Source organism: Panthera onca, chromosome B1 (genome assembly GCF_046562875.1).
Source record: "Panthera onca isolate mPanOnc1 chromosome B1, mPanOnc1 haplotype 2, whole genome shotgun sequence".
In the NCBI taxonomy this organism is placed as follows: Eukaryota; Metazoa; Chordata; class Mammalia; order Carnivora; family Felidae; genus Panthera; species Panthera onca.
Genome location: NC_138342.1, coordinates 70,046,624 through 70,067,710, shown reverse-complemented (window position 1 = coordinate 70,067,710; position 21,087 = coordinate 70,046,624). Strand labels below are relative to the sequence as shown.

The following is a 21,087-nucleotide window of genomic DNA, read 5'->3' as shown; positions in this document are numbered from 1 at the left end:
ATATTTATAGTCAAACACACACACAAAAAGAAGAGAGAACAGAACTGTTATTTTCCTAAAGGCTTGCTTTAAATGGAAGAAATATACCATACTAGCCACTAATGAACTAAAAAATAAACAATTATAATCTAAAAAGTCATTAATTATGAAAACATTATCAACTTAAAATTAGTCTAAGAAAGCATTATTTTTATGTGATAAAGTGAAAGGCATTTAATATCATGCCCAATTTAGTCAAATCTTTGAAGAGAATAAAGCAAGATAATAGGATAATTGATCAACTCAGAATACCAAGTCTTGCACTAACTCTTATAAATACCATTCACAAATGAAAAAAATAAAAGTCAATCATGCTTGAATATCAGAAAAGTGTTAACATAAACACACCTATTAATAAAAGGCAAATTGTAGGCTACAGAAAGAAGAACTTGTGTTGGACTAAAAATAAAGATTAAATAAAGATTAAATTTGATAAAGATTAAAACATCTGAGATTCAAACTTATATCAGATGGTCTCTATGGGAAAAATTTATTAATACAAATGAATTAAAAAATTCACCATACAATAATGAAGAATTTTAAGGTATCATGTCATATAAGTTCTATTTTGAAAAAAAAAAAAAAATGTTTTCAAATAAGTGGGTCAACTCCTAGTTAGTGGCCACTTGTTTCCCATAAACAGAGCACTACACTCAGACCACAGAGGTACATACATCGTTCTAATAGGAGTCGGGGCTGCCAGTTTAATAGCTTTCCAAAAGCTGCCAAATATTCTATGTCTAAACTGCTTACTACAATTCTTAATAGTCAAAAAATACTAGTATTTCCCTGCCTCTGATTAAAATAAACTACAGCATCAAATTCAGTCTCTCAGAAAGCAGGCAGGTAGACTGATTTCTATGTGAATGTATTCTAAAGAGAATTCTCTGGAAACTTAACAATAGAATAACAGGAAGTTGCAAGGTAAAGGAACTACCATCTCAAAAAAACTAGCTAATACCTTTGTTTCAAATCAAAGCTCAGATTTAAGATAAAAATTTAACTTGATCCATCTGAAATAAGTTACCAGAGGCTTTTGCTGCCCGTTCCCAAGTCTGTAAACACAGTCCTAATTATTCTGGTTACAATTTATGAGTCAAAATTGGTATCAGGAATCAATCTCCCATCCCTTAAGCAGTCATAGGATCTGTTCCCTGATGACCTTGACAAACAGTAGCAGCACCAGCTGTAACTCAGCATATCGCTGACTACTAGGAAATATTACCGGCAATTTCAGTACATTCTGCCTTAACATCACACATGTGTTTACTTATTCTCTCTTTATGCCTCCCCTCCATGCCCACCCTCTCCAGGCTCGTGGTAAGATGGCCTTTACATATCATTTATGCTTTCTGAATTATTTTTGCATTTCACATTAATAATACAACTCATTAATGATACCATACACTAATTGCTTGGCATTTCCACAAAATAGTGCAAAATAATTTTATTTTCTGTAAGGGCTCTTTCTAAGACATTAACAAAACCTTTATTACATCAAACAAACAGAAAACAGCAGCAAAAGTATGCCACTATTATTATTTCCACGCATTTGGTCAGAGTGTCATCAGCTAAATTAATAAGAACTAACCCTCATAAGCCACCACTGTGCCATTCTTGCTTGAAAATACATATATTAGAAGCAAACTCCCAGATGGAACACCACTGAGCCACATGCAAACGTGTGAAGGAAGTCTAAGCATTTAGTGTTCTCTCTTTTGAGATACAGAAGTAAGCCCATTTTTCTGAGATCACATCCTACACTCTTCAGAAATGCCTGCAACACTGCATGGGGCAGCACGCTCTGGCCTCCCATGGCTCAGCGGCACAAAGATCTCACCTGCTCCCAATGAGAAGTCTGCCACAACCAGCTGAGCCATGTGCTGAATAGCCAACTTGCTCTATTTGTCCAACCTTATTTCAGAAAGGAATCCCTCAGAGCCTTCAAGCCCTGGGCCCAGACTCATGTCAGGGAAGCTAAGGATACTCCCTGGAATGTTCCACAAATTAAACAGTAGACGATGGGATCACAAACAGAGAGATAATAAAAGCACAGCACAGAAAGGACGCTCCCTGTTTCTCAGCTTTATACAGTAGTTGCCATGAGCTGAAGCCTCTTTTCCCCCCTCTTCCATTTTCTCACTCACCTTCAATGATTTACTTGACTCAGTAAGGCATTGCTTAAAGAGATAAACCAGTTTTGTTGTTGTTGTTGTTAAATTTTGTTTTTGTTTTTTGCATGAAATCCTTTATTTAATACCATCAGGCTTACTTGTTTCATTGTTTTCAGAAATATGAACAGCATAATATAAGAATGTACAATTGTAGTGTGGCTTGAAGACTGAATTAATGAAAATCCAGTGTGTTGAGAACGTTCATATCATATGGGTTCAACATAACTAATATTATTGCAAGGAATTAGCTTTAAAATGTAACTAAAACCAGGAAATATTATACCTTGATTTTAATATGGTGTATTTTTCATCTGTCTTTAGGGTTAATCTATTCTCAGTAAAAATGCTTTTTAATATTTTAATTACAGATTCACTTGTTCTTTTCTCAGCCATAATTCCTCACCTGAATAATTAAGCACCAAAAATCATGAGTGACTATTTTCTCAATATTGCCAGATGGTACTTAACTAGTGCCTCTCCAGTTGTGGAGCAGAGAAGGTAATTCATCATACCCATTGGCCGTCTTAGGCTAGGATTTGTAATTATTTGTCTTAGGGAACTCAGGGTCAAGGAGGCCTCTGAGGAATAGGGCAGTGGGGTAGGAAAACCAGTCACCAAACTCAAGAGCCTGGTCTGCCTTGTCCTGACTCTGTACTCTGGGTAGACCACAAATCACTTACATCACTTTGACCCTATTTTCCATATTGAAAGATTGGGGTAAGATGGTTATTGCTAATTTCTAAGTGGACTTTTGTTCTGATGTCCAAAAAATTCATTCTAAGGGGAATATAGTGTATAACTTTTGTTAATTATGGAGGCCTAGCATAGATACTGAATATGAAAGATTAGCAAAAAGGGTTTTCTTTTAATTCTGTAATTCTTTGTCCTGAAATCTAAATTTTTACCAAATTTATATGAAAAGAAAAGTTATACATTTCAAATTCATTTCCCTTTCCCCCTTCTCCCACAGCAGTATTAAGGCCCAGATTCACCAAAGGAAGGAAAAACAGGGGTTCCCTTTCATTCCTGGAAAATAACAAGTTGGCTTTGGTTTGCTAGACAACAGTTTTACCCATCCAATACCTTCTATACTCACAGTATCTAAGATCTGAATATAAGCAATAGTTTTAAGTAAATTTAAATTTACTTAAATTTAAGTAAATTAAATTAAAGTAAATTAAAGTAAATTTAAAATGAAATGATCACATTAACAAACCAAGGACTTGACAAGCTCAAGATAGAAGAGAAAAATAATTTTAATTTAATAAACTAATCCTGTGATTTAAGTGACTGCAAAGCAAAGTGACTAGGGTTCTTGGGGTGGCCTTGGATGAGTCACTCTTGCTAAATGAATTCTATCCTTAACCTGACCTGGAATATGCGAAGGCCAACCCACATGCAGAAGAGGCCAGAGGGGAACAAGAAGTACTCACTTCACTCATCATCATGCATAGAGCTATTAGGCAAGTGGTATTTCCCATTATAGAGAATCAAATCTACGCATTTAATGTCTTATCAGAACATTTATTTGGACACAAGAAATGTCTACTTATATTGAATGGAAACTTCTATAAGCCATTTCCTTGAAAATATGGCTATCATCAGGCAACTAGTAACTTCATAGTCAAAGGAACTATTGCTAGTATGTTTTCAAGTTATATTTGCACACTGTACTAACGGAGCTGAGATTTTTACTGCTTTTCTTACTGCATCGTCAATATATAGTGCATGGAGCTGGAGGCTATTCTCTCCCATGCATCATAAAAACACCAGTTGTCATCTAAGAATAGATGCATTTGTGTTACTAATACAACAGAAAATATATGACCACTTCATTTCTAATTTCCCAGATTACTTTATAAAAATATGGAATTAAAACTAAATCTTTAAACTTCATTAGCTAGTTCCCAATGGGGGTGTTCTTGCAATTCAGGGAGGGAAGCTTCCTTGTAGTGAGGAATTGTCAAAACCTATTACAAGATGTGTGGCACTCTTGATCCCTGGGCACTAAATGCCAGTTCACCCAGTCATTGTGATGACCAAGAACACCCTCATGTATTTTCACCCTCATGTCCAGTGAGTGGCATCACCTGTGCTCCCAAACCCAAAGCTGATGAAAACTAGCCCACTGATACATGAAATGTGTCAAGGAAAGGTCAAGTTAACTTTGTCATGTTATTTATAAGCCTTCTTTTTTTTTTTTTTGAGCCTTGCTAATATATATACATAACCATAGTCTTACCAAAATTGTTCAAAAGGAACACATGACCATTTAGAAACACAGACTTTTTCAAGGTTGGAACAATCTTATAAAGTATGTAATCCAAACCCCCTATTGTATAGAGAAGGAAACTAAGGTTCAGAAAAACTATATGATTTGCCTGAGTTCACAGATGCTAATTAATACCAGAAAGAGGAGACAGCCCACAACCTCCCTGCCTTCTTCCCATTCCATTCTTCTCCAACCACAGAATGCAAAGCAGAGAAGGATCTTTGGAAATGCCTCTTACGTTACTGTTAATATGAAATTTCACCTGTGGTGATCCAGAAGGTACACTTTTGTTTTTCCTTACACTTTTTGTCTTGAAAAATATTTTCATATACCACTAAAAACTTAGAAATGTTAATATGCATGTATTCATTAAAAAACTGCTTTCTGAAAATCCAAGGGAAAAAATTTAATACACTTTTAAAAATCCAAAGGACTATTTAAAAAATTTGTCAAAGAAAGTCTTCAAGACTTTTCTAGTCAATTTGGATGCTGTGTCTTCAAAGAGTATATTTTTAAGTCTTAAAGTAAATAGACCCTCCAACCCCAAACCAAATACAACAATAAATTACATTAAACACAATAATCAACAAATATTCATCAGTGCAATAGTAGCTGCTGTCTCTTTACAGTAATGGAATACAATAATAAATAAATATCTTAAACACCTTCACTGTTCCCTTTGAGGGGAAAAAATATTTCGGTGAAAAAATCGATATCATTTCTGTTTTTGCCAAAAAGATTTTTTATCTTCACTATTAGTTTTACGTTAACTAGATTGTCAATGTCTTTTTGCCTGCATGTGCTTTTCAAAATAAATATCTCCATTACTAAAATATTGAGTGCAGTTTTTTATGAGTTCTTAATTTAATTCCTAATTCTGCAGCTGTTGAGGCATCTGGTCTATTATCAGTAAAATGTTTCAAATTAAACACAACTTAGATATTCAGGCTCAGGGCTACTCACAGGAATTTTAACTTTTTATCTTGTAGTGCTAGAAGAAAGTACAGGATCTAAATATTCAATGTCCTTCTACATATAAACTAATTGATGTCTATGGGACTTGAGCACCTGCACTGTGAGCAGGCAGTATAGAAAAAACTGGGGAAACGGCTACAGAAAACAAAAATCACACAAGATGGCATTCTGTGAAGAATTTAAATCTTTAGTCAATATAACACATGTACTCTTAAATACTCTTAAGTAATTTATATATATATATGTGTGTATATATATATGTATGTATATATATATGTGTGTGTGTGTATATATATACATATATATATATATATGTATATATATATATATATATATGTATATATACATATATATATAGCCTTATCTAATTTTTTCATGAATTCCAAATGCCATGTTTGAGTACATAATTGCCCTTAATCACCTGGAAGGCTTGTTAAAACCAAATGAATGGGCAAGGGTGGGGCCCAGTAATTTGCATTTCTAACAAATTCCCAAGTGAAACTGATGCTACTGGCTCCTGGACCACACTTTGAAAAATGCTACTTGAAAAGATTTTTTTAAAACACTTTTTTTGGACAGTTAATAATCAGAAATATATTTTTTTCCTTTTTACCCAGTATGCAAAATGCACATACACACAAAACAGAATTAAGACATATGAATCAATTCTTTTACTATATACAATGAATCCTGACTTTTCCCCCATTCTATTCCATTCTCTTCTATTCCTTTTCATTTAAAAAGAAACATTGGTCATGAACCATTAACTTGATTGTATGAACACAGCTTGAAAAATCCTGCTCAGGACTCTCATGTTCATCATTTAATTTAATAATAGTAACTGTTGACATGCATTGATACTTACCAGGTGCCAGGTACCCTTCCAGTCTCTTTACAATCACTGCTCACTTCATAAATTAAAAACCCATAATAACGTTATGAAGTAGGTATTATTAAATGCCCATATTCACAGAGAGGAAATTTGTGGTTCAAGGGTATTAATGTAACTTGCCCAAGGTCACAAGATTTGTGCGTATCAGAGCCATGATGGAACACAAGCCTAATTCCAGAGCATACTGGTAAAGATTGCTCCCTTGGAGTGAGATATTTTAGATCTAAATCCCAGATCTACTACTTAGTTGTAGTGATTGTGATGTTACTAAGCGTCTCCAAGTTTCATTTTTTGCATCTATAAAAGAGGGATAATAATAGGGCCTCCTCATGTGGGAGCTGTGAGGATTAAAGAAGATGATGACCCATCACAAGTGCTTGGCATAACTAAGCACATAGTAAGGCTTCGGTAATTGTTATATTTTATTAGACAGAGACAGAATTCTCTGTTGCCACACCATACACGCCTCCCTTCTCCTGGCTTCTAGTTCCCAGTGCTGTCTCTGGAGTTGCCTTTCCTCCTAATTCCTCAGCTTTTGAGAATACCAAGTTATCCTATGACCTTGCTCCTTCCCTTCTCCCATCCATCTTCTCTGCCAGCTCCATCTGTTGTGCAGAAGCTCTCAGAACTCCTGTCCCAGACAATTCCGTGTGGCTTCCACCTAACTCTAAGCACCAAAAACCAACGCTCCACCATGGAACCTGCCAACTTGAACGTAACTCCAAAGATACAGAAAAGTTATTCCATGATGAAATTGTAAGTTGTTACCAAAAAAATGAAGTATTTAATCAGCAAATCATAACTGTGAGAAGGCTGAGGCTTTTTGTGTACCCCATAATGCCTTTATATAAAATCATGAACATTGCATTGACTATTTTGTATAACAATTAAACTATAAATGGGATTCTAGAACCAAAATGAACTATGAAGGTGGCATTCACATAGCTAAATTCTAGATTTATGAAATTAAGTGCAACAAGATAACATCATGCTCTTTTGACTTCTCTGACTCATCTTTTCTTGCTACAAATTCCTTCATATGAGAAATTTTTAAGCCATTGTTTGGAAAACACAATGAAACAATCAAAGATGACTCCTCAAGAAGGATGGAGAATTCCCTTTTGTAGGCATCTTTACAAACAAGACTGAGATGAATTCCAACCATTCCTGTAGTAAATGTCCTTCCTTGGGAAAGATTGGCTTGCAAATGACTCCCCCTATTGCTCATTTCACTTACTTGTGCCCAGTGAGTACTACCACCACCAACTCAACTTTTCTCCCCTTCTCAGTAGCTACCTCCAACAACATTATCCTTTCCTGCTATATTTCAGCTTTCCTAAATTGGGTTTCCAATCCTCAGACCAAGGACCACTTGCACACTCTCATTCTTCCACTCCAGGTATTTGCTCACAGAGTTCCCTGGGGCATATGTCCCATATATGAGAATTAAATAATGGGGATAGATCACTTAAGTCCCATGAATCATACCTTTTCTATTTACTTCTTACCAGAAAATAATCTCTGATTAGGCTGATCACTACAGATTGAGTTACGAGTCTGAGGTTGCTGGATTCTTTTCTCACAGGAGAACCAAGATAGTGGTAACTCATCCCAGCCCCTCCCCACACCCCCCCCTCCACTCATCAGCACAAGAATATTGTCACCTGAAAGAGCCATAAGAGACTTCCAAGGCCAGTTCATGGATATCAGGTTGAGACCAGGGTCCTTACTATATGCCAAACTCATAAAACACACAGACTTTTATGATTTTAAAATTAATAATTGAAGAGAAAAGGACCAAGAGGAAGGTACCATTGTAAATGGAGCAGGCTATCTGGATTTAGGTAGACATAGTTTTGGTTCTTGACTCTACTGCTTCTGTGTTACTTTAGGTGAGCTTGTTTATCTCTCCAAGTGTAAACTTTCTCATGCAATGGGACTACTAATATCTGAATTAGATAGAACAGATATTACTGCTGGAATTACTAATTACTTCTAACTACTTCTAGAATTACAAGTCATATATGTAAAAACATCTCATGGAATGTTTGGTACTTGGTAGGTACTTAATTCATTAGAGTGATTATCATTATGTGAGTCTATGAGACTCAAAGAGAGAAAAAAAAATTCAGGACAAAATCAGAGCTATTTTTACATCTTAAGAAATTTGAAAAATTACTTTGTTTCTGAAAACTCAATATGATAGGCAGAAAACCACCCTAGGTATAGGGTATAAGCCTTGATTTACTGATAGATTTCATTTGTAACAAAAAGAAAGTTTTCACTTCTGTTTCTCAGAAATATCCCTAAGGGCACTCTTCCATACATTTGTGATACGTGTATTGAAAAGAACTCACATGTTTGGTCTTAAATATCTATTTTCAAAATTATACATATGACTCCTAAGTTTTTCAAGAAATGTAACATTTGGGGCAAGTCTATTTTATTCATCAGGAGTATAAAAACAGTACCTAGAATGTTTTTAGGAACCACACAGACACACACACACACATACACACACACACACACAAGGAAGGTAATTCAATCTATTTCCATAATGGATTTGAGTTAACTTAGTTAAAGGGTATGGGTATGATAGGTGCATAAAAATAAGGCCAGACGGATGCAAACTGTGTCATAAGAAGATTGACCAGGGTACAATTGAGCATCAAAGTTTGTTCTGATTTTCTTGTTACATTAGGTGAGCTTCTTGGGTGACAAGCCAACATGAGAAACATGGTGATTTCTTACTCTCTTTTCTTCTAACAAAAGAAACAACACTAGCTAATCAGAAGAGCAACACTTTTTAAAGCAGTAAAAGCAAAAACTAATTTATGGAGATCCTTATCTAAAGACTATGGGAATACATAACAAAAAGTGCCAAAATATTTTCCATGCAGCCTCTTTTATGCTGACTCTCAGTAAAAAGAAATAGAAGGCTACATTAAAGGACTGTGTGATGAAGACAACCTAACCAAAAGGTGTTGTAATGTGAGTGGGACAGGTAAACTTCTGGTCATACGCTTTGATAAAAATAGAGAGCGTGGAAGATTTAGAGTAGAAATAAAGTACACTATTACTCTGAAATACCAATGTTTGTTCTTTCAGTCTTCTCAGATATACTATATAAGGAACAACTTGACCTTAAGGTCCCTGACTGGTGCCTAAAACACAAGCATTATGCATTCTTGATTGAAAAATGATCCCTGTGCTAAACAGAAGAAGTATGCAAGTGACAGAGGTATCACTGCTCTGAAAATGAAGTAAGCCAATTTGTAGTTCGGCTGAAATGGAGAACAACCCCCTTCTACATGTCAGGCAGCAGAAATAACTGTAGAATAGGAATTTTTTTCAAAAGGAAACACTGGATTTGCCAAAGTGTGCAAATGAGATGAAAAGAAATTTAATAAAAAATCAGTAACATGAAAAAAGATGCCCCTCTGAATTTCCTCCTCTCCAGCCACCTCCACATTCTCCTTTAATTAAATCCAACTTCCTTCAGGCACTAGCACTCAAGATAATTATTAAATAGCCAAAATTAGTATTTCTATTTTGTTTGATTAATTAAAATTATTGCCCATCTACAGGCAACAGAATCTCCAAATTTAACTCTATTATTACTCCTCACAGCCAAATCCAGGACCTCCCACTGGGATTTGATCGATTACAGATTTCATAGTACAATATAAAAAACAACTGTGAAAAATGTGTATCTATTATAAGTGTTTCTATTACCTTTAAACTCAAGAGTACTTTGTGATTTTCAAAAGAAAAAGATGATTCCAAGTAGTTTTTCATTTTGTTTTGCTTTTGCTTTATAATTTCAAAAGCACAAATTTCATCTATTATAGAATTAAATAGGCATGTGTGGGCAGGTCTAGAAAGTGAATTATGTTTGTTGCATTGTTACTTTTGGAAAGTAAACTCTGAGTCCAAATAGATATTTTTCAAATGGGACCTTTGGGGAAAAAATTATCTGCATAAATCAGAGTCCACTAGTACGTTATTCATTCATAACTTTGCTTGCCCATTTATTAAGGAAACATTAACATGTGTCTACTATATGTTTCAGTCATTGGGCTGGACACTAGGATACAAGTGGGTCCCCCACCACCAATATACCTATAAAGGAACACACTATAGCTGGTTGGTAGTAATGTTTCAAAAATAAAAATTATTTTAAAAACTATTGAAAGCATGTTCGAAACACCACGGAAGCAGACAAGATGAAATGATGAATTATTTCTACATAGAATTGCGTAAATTCTCCCAAAGGAAGTTCCAGTTGAAATGGACCACCAAGAATCAAGTGGGACTTTCCAGGCAAAGGGAATTCCTGGAGAAAGGAGATCCATTAGCAAAAAAAAAAATCAAAAGTGTGAACAATGAGGAGCCATTGTGCAGGAAGGAGAAGCTAAAAAGGAAGGGTTTTGAAAAGCTTTTAGTCACTATATTGAAGAGTTTGAAGTTAATGTTGTAGGTTGTTGGGATCCTGGGATCCATCAAAGGTTTTAGAATAAGGGATTGACACAATTAGATTTGCCCTTTATAAAGGTTAATTGTAGCATTGCCACAGTTCAGTGTAGATGCTGCTTTAAAGCACATATGTACACAATAACCTCTGAAAACTGAACATTCCTTGAATCTCACCAGAACAATTTCCCCACGTCCAAATGTGCTTTTACTTAGCCGCTGAAACCATCATAATCTTATAAAGTTTGAGTCTGAGTAATGAAGACAGATGGGTCACCATTTCCAGACTCAATCTGAGGCTCCAACTCTTCACATGAAGAGCATTAACTTCATGGCTAAGTTGACTATTTACAATTTTATTTTTAAATACCTTTTTCCATCTGGGAGAAATCTTAATCCTTCAGCCATGGATTAAAGAATAAACAAGCATCTTTGGATTTTAAATCTCTTACGCTTTTTTTCTCAGTAAAATATGACCATTGTAGAAAGGATGCCCCAGGTTCTTGTTATTGTTAACCTCCTCCATACTCATGTGTGACTAATTGAGGGGCTGTCCCTTCCACTGGACTCCAAGGTGAGGCTCTAGCCACCTTCTCCCTCTTGTTTTTCCAAAACACTCACCGTTACCAAAACTTGACACATGGCAGAAAGAAGTGATCAGCATTATGTAAGCTCAACTCATAGGAAAAGAACCCTTTACCACCTGCCTGAAAATGCCACAGGAAAATAACTACCGGTAAGTAAGATGGTCCTACAGCACTGCAAACACTAAAAACAGAAACAAAATCCATGGTCTGGATTTTGCAGCAGCTCTGCCTGCTTTTAGCCCTACGAAACCAACCCGGACACTAATAGAGCCAGAAAGAAAATGCACTTAAATGGGCCAGTAGGTCACAACAAAACTACTAAGGGCACTGTTGGTAAACACTAAATAGTCTTTGGCCAAGACAGCAAAGTAATCAGACTCAAACCACTTATTATCACCTGTTGCACATTCTTTACCCTTCCTGCCCTTTCCCTTAACCCCTAAACTCCATCCTAGACAGTCCAAGATCACACAGTAAATGAAGCCATGGCCAGTAAAAACTCCCAGAGCTTTGGCCATTACTATACCAAGCAAAACCTGAAAAGATTTCACTGGAGATTTAAGCTCAGAACACTTTTTCACTTTTATACTTAAATGTACCATTCTTGTCTGGAAGGGTACAGTGCTATTTGTTCTGCAGTGATTTTTTTTTCCTGAGAACTTAGTTCTTCCTCACTTATTATCAAGTTTTATTTTCAAAATGGTTCAAATTCACCAGTATATACAGCCCAAAAGAACACTACTGAGAGACCATCCACCTCTCAATTCCAAATCCCTATGATTAAGTAATAAAACAAAATAATACAGTTGAAAGCCAAGGACAGACTGAGTTTCAACAGCCTTTCAGATGTAGAAAAAAATTACAGAATCTCCTTCCTTTTATCAGACTATTGTATATTCCTTACACATACCTCAAACTAAATTCCAGATCTGAAAAACTCATAGTTTATCCCTTATTCCCACTGAAAGGTCTTCCACCAAGAACATGTCTCCTCTGAGTGGAAGGAGAATGTTATTTACTTTAAAGTTTTGTCAATATCTCGGTCTTCCAAGATGTCTAAGGTGACTTCTCTGACAAGTCAGTAATGGATCTAAAGAACAGATTTCTTGACTTGCTACCTGAAGGTCAGGCACTCAAGAAAGACAAAAAGGGGAATTGTATTATTAGGCTCTCTTAGAAGTTGAAATGTCCCCAGAGAAGAGGAAGTATTAAGAAATTTAAAAGGGAGAGCGAGATCTTAACAAGTCTGATGTGGCTTTATACTTGTTTTCTGGCTTTTTCTAATATATTAATTCCCTGCATTTTATGATGCCCAACTTAATACCAACATCCATTCTTGCCCTTAAGGGTTGGTTTTCAGTTCTAATTAAAATCAGGGGACAGATTGTTTGTATTTAATCTGTCTGTCCATCTTCTTCTCAGTAATTGAGTAAAGCTCTTAACTGTACTGTAAATATCCCTGGATTTCAATTAATTTGTCTTCTTTAGTAGACACAGCAACACATATTGTTTTACTTATGGATATGCAAACGCCTTACAACTTTTTTATTTAAAATACCCAGCATGATTTATTTCCTTTTTTTAGAAAGAGATCAAATGATGATGTCTTGCTAAGGTTTAAAAAAAAAGAATAACAAAAGCTATGATAGAAAGAGAAATAGTTTGGAGATTATCTTTTAATTCGAATGAATTAAAGAAACATTTAATTCATATTTTAACTACAAGGGAGTCTGGATTCCCTATTACTAGTTAGTATTGAAACCTAGTATCGCTAAGAAATATTATTCCAAGAGTAATATTCTCTCCCCTTCTAATTGGTCAACTTAAAAAGAAATACAGTCTAAAGTATTTTTTAATGAGAATAAATTATATATTTATATTTCAGAGAGGATGGATACATCTTCAGAAAGTTTTTAAAAAATCTAGATTCTTTTGGGTGGCTTAAAATTCACCAAAGATTCCCTATCATTTTATGTTTGCAATAAAAGTGTTCATTATTAAAACCTACCTCTGTATGCCTGTTATCTAGGAAACTCTCATAAGACACTAGGGGAAACAAACGGGAGGCGCGGTGGGAGAAGGAAGAATGGATAGCAAGGGAGCTGAACTGCACAGTTTTTATTAATTCCATCTATTTTTACGACAGAAATACATACTACCATTTACGCCTTTTCTTCCTTTTAAAAATAAGAACATTGTTTCTCAACACACACACAAGCGCGACTGCCCCGAGCGCGCACACACACACACACACACACACACACACACACACTGCACCAGCATGGGATTCCGGCGATCCCTCCTCGCCCCCTCCTCGCCCCCAGCAGCCCCCTCCCTGTCGCAGGCAGCTGTGCCGGCAGCCCCCGAGCGCCGCCTCGGCTATCTCAGCCTCCCGCGGTGGCCCCGGCGCACACCCCCGCGCAGCGTCACCTACCCCGCTCGGAGCACTCGACGGACACGGGACTGCGGCTGCTCTGGAGGGAAAGGCTCCCAGGACGAGCCGAAGGAAAGGGAAAAGAAAAAAGAGAGGAGGGAAAGCTACTTTACTTCCCACAACAAGGGGACGTGCTGTGCCCCATGCACTTGGTTGCTCAGCAGCTGTGGTTTCAGAGGAAATACGCAGCGGCCGAAAGAGCTGCAGCTGGGGTGGAAAGTTGTGGGTGTTTCCCCCCACCACTGCCCACGTCTCGATCCTCTCCTGTCCCCGCAGCAGTCCTGACAGCTCCCCGGACCTTGGAGACCCTCCGGAGTCCCGCCGGTTTCCCCCGGAGCTGGGCTGAGTTGCCACATGCACTTGAGAAATCCTAGCAGTTGCGCAAAGAGTCCCAGAAGTTAGAAAGAGTGATTGTGTGTGAATGTGTAAATATACAGTACAAGAGGCTGGAACAACTGAGCAGGGCCAACCCTCAGACGCAGCCCAGGGTTTCAGATTTCATTTGGCAACTGGCAGCTTTAGAAGATTCGAGCCGCACTACTGGGGAGTCAGGGAAGAACGGTGCCCTGGCCCTTGCGTCTCACCGCTAGGTTATCTCCTAGGCTGAGTAACACAGCCCGACGCCCGGTTCCCGCCCCCCCCCCGCCCCCACCAGAGAGAGCCCACCCTGCCTCTGTCCCCCCGTAGCTGGCATTACTCGTTTCATTTCTTACGTATCATAGATATGTATCGGTCACCAGATCTGGGACTCTGGGTGCGGAGAAGAATGAAAAATACTTGTCTCCTGCCTTCCAGGAGCCCTGCATTTCTTTGGCCAAACCCCCACATAGTAGGTTTCACCTGCTTCCCTCAGCTCTCTCTGTAAAATCTTATTTCTCCAATCAGAATTACCTGAGTCTTTAAACCTGCATTCCTAGAAATGCTTATTTAGATGGATGCTTTCAGATCCTTGGAGAAATGGAAAGCATAATCACCTCCTTACCATGGTTTAAGAGCTCTCAGAATTGCACAGTATGAGAGAAGGGCCAGGGTAGTAAAATTTTGGCTGATGGAACCCCTTCTCTTCCCACCACCACCAAAAAATGCCTATTTCAAATCTAGATCTTACAATATAGGTTATCTGGAATGCCAGTATTATTATTTCAAAAAGCTTTATAAAGATCTCTGCTTTAGATTACTTACAAATCATCATCAGATTTCTTTAAGACATAAAATAAAAGTGTTCTCATCAGAAATCTGCAGTGATATAGAAGAACATATGTGCAAATTTAGAAACACCAAAAATAAAAGCCTATGTAGACTCTTAGGTTTGTTTGTTTGTTTTTCTCTCTCTTTTATCTCTTCCTTGGAGTTTTTCTTCCTGGTGATCTGCCCCATCCCAACCTGATGCCCTGCTAAAAAATTGATTTTCTGGCTAGAGAATTCTCAGCCCTTTAATGAGTCAAATTAAGTTCTGCAGGGTGAGGAGGGGTTCTCTTTTGGCATTTCCTTTTTTAAAATGTGCTTGGAATTCCTAACCAGAAGCAAGGTAGCTTATTTTCTAATTGGTAGGAATAAATGACCTTTATCAACCCATATGGCTTTATGAGTTCCAGCTACATCCTGGCAGGTAAATGCCAATGGGCAGTTTTAGATGAAAGCTGAAAAACAATTAAATTAACCAAAATGAAATCTGCACACACTTGATGGACTCAAAAGCCTCAGGAAGACAAGTGTCAATAAGTATGATTCAAGATCGTGACATTTAAAGAAGACAAGGAAACTATCATGTCAGTAACCTATTTCAGGACCTAACAATTATTACCCCGAGCAATTTAGACTGAAGACAATACAAAGTTGAGCTCAGGGTAGTTACTGGGTTAGTCCCTAATCCAAAAGGTTAAGACATGCCTTGGGACACAGCCTTATACTCAAACATTGCCCTTCTCATCTTCTGACTTCGGTCTCCATGCTTTCCATTTACCATCACTTCATTGACATGTGTGATGTATGTGATTATCTTAAGCTAGACAATACAACTGAAGGATAGGAAGATTTTCACCTGAGGATTAAGCACAGGGGACTTATATCTACCAAAGCTCCACTCTTTCCCTCTCACTTCTCTACAGAAAGACAAGGGCACTGTATTCCTTTTCTAGAAAGCCTTAGGGATTTAGCAAAGGTCTTTGTTACTAGAGAGTATAACCCAGATTAGAAAACGCTTCTGTGGACTCAGACCGTTATTCCTCTCTTACTTGTGGTTAATTGGGACTGGTAGACATCACTTATACAAACTGTAGGACTTTAAAGGAGAAATAAATTTTAGAGATGTAAAAGACTCTAACCGAAAGAGCCTGCTGATGTGACTGATCCAGACTCCAGGGAAGATGGTGTCTGTCATTCAATTCCCAGAGCATCAAGGGAGAACTTGCCCAGGGCATCACTTAAAGCTGAATTTTAGCAGTCAACTCAATTCTGAGTTAAAAGCATGCTTGTGATAAACTCCACAAAACCCACAAATGTTTCAAGGGCGAAGGATAACTTTCTTAAAGATTCCTAAGTCAGAAGAAGGATTCCTCAGAAGAAGGGTATATGAAAGTCAGTATAAAAGGCAGGCAGGGTTTGAGGGACCTCAGATTTACAAGGGAGAAGTGAAATACTTCCAGGACCAAGGGGATTTCAGGGACCTAAAAGTGCAATAGGAAGAGGAGAAAGAGGAGAAGGATGAGAGAACGAAGATAATGGTCTCACTACACTTGGACAAGTTGGAGTATCAGTATTGCCAGAGTCAAGGACAAAGGAGCGTCCATAGACAGAGTCCCCTGGATACTGTTTCTGTCAGGCCGCTTTGATTGGAACTGACTTAGAGGAACCTCAACAAGAGTCTGCACAATCACGTTGTCTAATGTTTCAAATACCTGAGTCAAAAGGTACTATTAAACATATAAGGATGGGGGGCGCCTGGGTGGCTCAGTCGGTTAAGCGTCCGACTTCAGCTCAGGTCATGATCTCGCGGTCCGTGAGTTCAAGCCCTGCATCGGGCTCTGTGCTGACAGCTCAAAGCCTGGAGCCTGTTTCGGATTCTGTGTCTCCCTCTCTCTCTGACCCTCCCCCGTTCATGCTCTGTCTCTGTCTCAAAAATAAATAAATGTTAAAAAAAAATTTTTTTAAACATATAAGGATGGGGTGGGGGTAGGTGAAATAGGTGAAGTGAATCAAGAGGTACAAATTTCCAGTTATAAAATAAAACACATATAGATTAAAAACATGTTTTAGTACACTTTACTACTTTAAAATTTTCAGTTTTTCACCAGATTCCTTGCCAGATTCTTTGAAGACCTTAGCATAGAGTAATGTATTGTCATGTTACCCACTTGGCCATTAATATCAGATACTGGGACTCTTTAATTATGTTTTCTTTTGGGGAAAAATACATTCCTAAGAGGGCAAAAAACATAGTAACAAAACTGAATAGTCAACAACTGCCAAAATCCTAACATTTCCTTCAGGCTCTCACCAACAATGCAGAATTTGTGTGGGTACTGAAATATGCCAAGATCTGATTTCAGTATTAAGATAGAAGGCTGTGCTTTAAAACGCATCTATTTCAAAATGTCTGGTTTTGTGTTTTCATTTCCTTGTAGAAGTTCCTTTTTGATAAAGTCCAGTTTTGTCTTAGCTAAATAAGGTTGGAAGAGACTGAGGGAGTTTCATGCCTACTGTCCCCAAAACTATGGATCACACAATTTAGGGAAAGGAGATGTATCATTACTATTAAAAATGGGGGGACCAAAGGAATCCAACTAAATCCCCATGAGCAAGACAATGAAGGAGATTACGAAAGAGAAGCGCTACTGTGGCATTAGAGTCCTTCCTGCCTTTATAATTCCATCATAGGCCTTCTGTAAGTCAAGTCCGTTAAAAGTGAAGCATGCTATATGCCTCTTTAGATCCTGAGTGGAGCATAGTACCAACCATCACTATTTAATTGGCATATTTTGGTGGTAGCCTGTGTCACACTCCATCATCCCTTAGGCTGCCAGATTAGATCATACCCAAAACAACAACAGAAAAAAAAAAAAAACGTATTAAATTGATTAAATTGATTAAATTTATTTTCAAAATAATATTTGCTGGTTTCTTGCCTAATTACAAAATTAATATATATTAACTCATGAAACTAGTAGACACAAAGAAGCATAGAAAGAAGAAATTAAAAATTGCTATGATATCACCATTCAGAGATAAGTATTGTTAACATTTTTAATATGTCTAACTGATTCTTCACTGCTTTGTATGCACCTATCTTATGTAACAGTTTGAATCATATTACTTACCAAAGTAAAGTTCTTTTTGCCTGGGCCATAAATTCAAACCTCATTTTCCAATTAAAATGGTTTTCTTCAATACTGTTTAGACCTAGACCCAGGAGTCTACTGGATTCTATTAAAGAACTAAACTCTCCCTTCCAAGATATGCAGATGCCCCATGCCCAGTCAGCTCCCAGAAAAATCTCATTATACTTTTAGTGGCCATTTCTAAATCTCTCACTTACTATTCTAGAGTTTCCTTGTGTTGCTGACTCAATTTCTCTAAAATAGCCTGCATTTTCCCATCATTCACATCTCTGCTCACCACATCATCTCCTTTCTCTACTCACCCATGAGTACAGGCATCCATGTACATGCATGTGCACACACACATACACACACACTCATACCATGCATACTCCTATCACACATGCACATCCATAAAGTAAAGCATTCTTCCAGACATGCAAATTTCCACTTGTAGACTCAACTCTTAACATAAAACTGGGATGAAACTTAAAATATTTTAAAATTTAATTCCATTTGAGTACCTGAGTAATAGCAAAATGGGCTTACTCTCAATACACATGCCTTATTATAGATTGCAAGCTAATGTCAGAATCTTCTCATTTAGTTTGTGTTTTGTAGAACATTAAATACTACCATTGAAATAAAATCATTCTGTTCCCAAGAATTGTTTACTTATGGCTACCTAAATTATGTATAACTTTAAAAATAGTTCCCTATGCCTTATACAAAGGCAGACAGAAGTTAAATTGTTAATATTTACATATGGCTAATGGAAGTGTCATGTATATATAAAATAAACTAGGAGAATATTTCAGGAAGACAATGACCAAATGGCAGTTCAAGATGTGGGCTATTAACAAAAACACTATAATGAAAGAATATATGCACCCCTATGTTTATTGCAGTATTATTTACAATTGCAAAAATATGGAAGCAGCCAAGTATCCATTGATGGATAAATGGATAGATAAAATATGGTGTGTGTGTGTGTGTGTGTGTGTGTGTGTGTGTATACACACACATATATATATACACACATATATATACATATATATACATATACATGTATATATACATATACATATATACGTATATATACATATGTACATATATATACATATATACATATACATATACATATACATATACATATACATATACATATATATACATACATATATATATACATATATACACAATGGTGTATATACACAATGTTGTGTGTGTGTGTGTGTATATATATATATATATATATATATATATATGTATATACATACAATGGAATATCATTCAGCCATAAAAAAGAATGAAATCTTGCCATTTGCAACAACATGAATGCAGCTAGAGAGCATAATACTAAGTGAAATAGATACATCAGAATAAGACAAATATCATATGATTTCACTCATATGTGGAATTTCAGAAAAGAACTGAAGAAAGAAAAAGAGACAAAGAAAGAGATTCTTAAGTATAGAGAACAAACTGATGGTTACTAGAGGGAAGGTGGCTGGGAGGATGGGTGAAATAGGAGAAGGAGATTAAAGAGTACACATATCATGTCTGAGTAATGTATAGAATTACTGAATCACCATATTATACACCTGAAACTAATGTAACACTGTACGTTAACTATACTGGAATTAAAATTAAAAACATTTTAAGAAGATGTGGGCTATTAAGCAGACAAAAAAAAAATAAGACTACGAAGTTATCCTCTCCATCTATTTTCTTGTCTCAAATGTCTTTGCTTTTTCAAAGTTTAAAACAGTAGCAAGCAAGCTTGTGAAGCCTTACTTTGCAAGAGCAGACAGGTTAGTCTGGGAGTATGGTAGTCTAAGCTGGGGTTGAGGCTGAGGAGAACAAAGGTGGGGTTTCTGAATGCTGGGCTTTCTCAGTCTGCCCTGGACGTCTTCAGTGGAAGATTCTGCCCAGCGTACTTTATTCCTGAATGGAGACACCAGTAAAAGAGACTGCTAAATTCTAGTGGAAATCGTCCCAGGAGATGTAAATTGAAGTCCCAAAACTTCAGCCCAAGACACTGATGCATTTTTAAGAAAGAAGAATGCTTTTCTAGGGGACATCACTTAAGTCCCGTCAAAGGTCTTTTGAACCCAACTTGGGAAAATGATCCCAAATTCCTCAAGAAAGGGGATTTCCAAAACAAACAAACAAGACAGAGAATGTGAGCACCCTTTAGGGAGCCCAATAAAATAGTTTTAAGGTCTGCTTAGAGAAAGAATCTCCTATCTCAACTGGGAGCAGGAGGTATGCAACATCTGTAGAAGTCAGCTGCAGCTACAGCAAGATCAAACTCAGATGTGCCTTCCATGTCCAACCCTGGGGCAGACTAAAGCCACCAGGTAAGAGAGCAGACACTAGCAGAGAAATATGTGGCAGGAAAATATCAATAACCCCTAAGGAGAAGACATAAGATGCCTATACCCTGTGAGAGGTAGGCAAGAGGCTCATTGGGGATGGGGACTTCCATTGATCCTACTGGGTGGAGGCTCAGATCCTAAAGACTAAAGCCTAGATGTTAGTCAGTAACTAAACATTCATTATTAATGTAAATTTTACCCTGTAAACTGCTGTGGATACTATGGCACTATACAAGGAATTAGAAGTACAGTGTAGTTAAGCCCAATGTTGGTAATTTTTAAGGAAAAATAATACTGGGAGAAATGAGCAAATTTGTACATGGATGGATCCTTTACACAGGCCAGAGATGTTCAACACCTCCCAAATGCAACGCCTGTGCAAAATGCAAAGTCAATTCAGATGTGATCTGTGCCTTCATGAAACTTATATTTAACCACTGAGAATGAGTGAATTAAAAAGGTTTAGAGTAAATCTGTCTTTTTTCTTCTAAGGTAGTGCAGAAGTAATCCTACAATACAGTAGCTTATTCTCAGCTCGTATCTA

General features: G+C 37.1%; 1 protein-coding gene across 2 annotated transcripts in view; it reads right to left on the bottom strand.

The window, feature by feature from the left end:
• ARHGAP24 (Rho GTPase activating protein 24) overlaps window positions 1-21,087 on the bottom strand; it is a 662,544-nt gene that overhangs the window by 504,288 nt on the left and 137,169 nt on the right. Inside the window, exon 1 of one of the 2 annotated variants that reach the window (XM_078445942.2) lies at window positions 13,847-14,235. The exons of the other annotated variant lie outside the window; for it this stretch is intronic. The gene's annotated coding sequence lies outside the window, so the exon portion shown is untranslated. Of the gene's footprint in view, window positions 1-13,846; window positions 14,236-21,087 lie in introns of those variants that run through there. 2 annotated transcript variants of the gene reach the window in all.